Raw genomic sequence first — 2,708 nt, 5'->3', positions numbered from 1 at the left:
ATATATATATATATATATATATATATATATATATATATATATATATATATATATACAAAGAGGGGAGGTGGGTGCTTGGTTGGAAATATGTGTGTGTGTTGGGAACCTGTACTCTGTGGCCCATTTTGTGGGATTCAAGTCACCATAAAGTGGCAAAATGCTCCTTGGAAAGGGGAAGGGGATGGGAGAGAATTGGGAAAAAGGAGGCTGCTGGTGCAGAGACCTGGTCATTAGTCCAAAAAGATAGTTTCTTCCAGATAATTCACAAAAATAGAATGGATGTTGAGGGTGAAAGAACAGCCAGAAAGAAACAATGCTGTTAACATCTTTATCTAGAAAACTTTAGCCCTCCCTGACTGGTCTTGAAACAACTTTGGAAAAAAGTCTTTAAACAAGCTACTTTGCAGTTCCCCAAATCTTTTCTACTTTGTAGCAAGATAATGTGCTTTACATGAACATTATCAGTTTCATGATTCTCTAACTCATACTTCCCTGCTTCCCTCACATCCTAGGAAGGAGGGCTGAGAACTGGGCCACGGCTTCATGCCTGACCTTCCTCCTGCACCTCTTTTCCTCCTCTTAAAGTGAGTCTCCACACAGACTTAGAGAACACACTTGTGGTTGCCAAGGCAGAGAGGCTGGAGAAAGGATGGATTGGGAGATTGGGATTAGCAGATGCAAACTATCATACAGGGAAAGGATAAACGGCAAGGTCCTACTGTACAGCACAGGGAACTATATTCAATATCCTGTGATGAAACCATAGTGGAAAAGAATATGCAAATGAATATATATATGTATATATATATATATATATATATATATGTATAACTGAATCACTTTGCTGTACAGCAGAAATTAACACAACATTGAAAATCAACTCTACTTGAAAAAATTAAATAAATAAGCTATAAGGATATATTGTACAGCACAGGGAATATAGCCAATATTTTATAATAATTTTAAATGAAGTATAATCTATAAAAATATTGAATCATTATGTTAACATATATCTGAAACTAATATAATATTGTAAATCAACAAAAAGGAGACAAAAAATTAAATAAACTGAGTCTTCAATACTGCTTTCCCTGGAGTCCTACCATAGCCTGAAATTCAGCCATAAGCAGACACCTCCTATAAGCTTTCATTTTATTCCATTTTTCTTTTCCCCATATTTCTCTAAAATAAAATCAACATAATAAGGTAACAACAAACACAATGTCATCACTCCACATTCTTTGCTCTTGTGAGTCACATGTAGAAAAGAAAGTCCTTCAGTGTCTTTTGACTTATCTCACTGTCCTTAGTAAAAACTACACTCAGAAAGACAATAATCAATAAATATTAAACAATATGAATGAACAGTATACAGGTGTTTTTTAAGCTTCACAGAAAAACAAAATTTAAAGACATCAATTTACAGGAAAATTATTCTTGTAACCAGTCCAAAAAGTGTTTTTTTCCCATCAAAAGAACAAACTAAAAAAAGTGCAAATGCCAAATCAAACAAAACCCTTAGTGGTAGATATATTCTGGAACTTGTGAAAGTAAATTAGCATTTTTCGATGAATCCAAATGCCCCTTTAAAAAAGTAACCCCCTTTTTCCCAAATTTTTTTTCCTACAATGACAACCAGTAATTATTTTCCCTTTTTCACAGCATACTCATATTTAAGAAAATATATTATTTGAAGAGAAATTTACTTTTATCAAAATCATTGTTTAAAGAGGGAGACTTGAATTACTTGTAGGTAGGCAGCAGATGAGAGTAATAAAAATAATCCTTGTATCAAATCTTTTCTCATGAAAGGAAGGGGACAAGAAGAAATGTAGGCAGTGAGAGAACGTTTCTAAAACTCCATATGAAGATTTTCCCCCTCCTGCAAATGACTGAATCTAAAAAGGCGATTTGCAAAATATGGGAATAATTTTAACTCGTTTAATATTTTCTAATACAAATAAAATCCAGATCTTCTAATGGTGACATACAATGAACTGTCAAAATCATTTCAGCTTATTCACTAGGAAGGAGTTCTTCATGGTTACCGTGGCTTTTCCTTTTTGTGCCCCATGTCCATCCTTAGGATTTCACAGTGTGAGAACTACAGACCTTGTACGTTATGCTGGCACATTACAGAGATATTAGAAATATTAACCATATATGTCACCTATACCCTCTTTCTCTCTTTCATCATCATCAGCCATCTGGTCCCAGTGAAACTGTCAGTGCAATAACCAAACCATCTTGCTGACATTCCCTGCCCCTTCTTAGCCTCTTTGCCACAGCTCCTAACTCCTCTCATCTTTGAAGATCTTTCCTGCTACCTTTTAAAACATTCATTCAGCCTCTTTCATTCCATGATTACTCCTTGAATCATTTAGTACCTAGTATCATCATATCCCTTGCTTTCTTGTAGGTACCTTAGCTTTCCCACCTCAATGATTGTTCTTTTTCCTCCCTGGTGTTGCTTTTCCCCTGGTGGCTTTTATTAATCCTATGTCAGTCTGTTGACTGATGAATATGAAGTCATCGAACTTGGAACCCACAAAGTACCTAGAACTACTTTTAGCACCCGTGGGGACTCAATAAACATATGTGCACATGAAATTGAATACTGGAAGCTTTCCGATTTCTAATATAAAAATGAATTTCGAATGAATCATTTTCTTGCTACTTTCCTAGGGTAGCTTTGTAAATTTCAGCAG

This window comes from Lipotes vexillifer, unplaced genomic scaffold, assembly GCF_000442215.2.
Source record: "Lipotes vexillifer unplaced genomic scaffold, Lipotes_vexillifer_v1.1 scaffold1154, whole genome shotgun sequence".
NCBI lineage: Eukaryota > Metazoa > Chordata > Mammalia > Artiodactyla > Lipotidae > Lipotes > Lipotes vexillifer.
Note: the sequence above shows the minus strand (reverse complement) of the source record.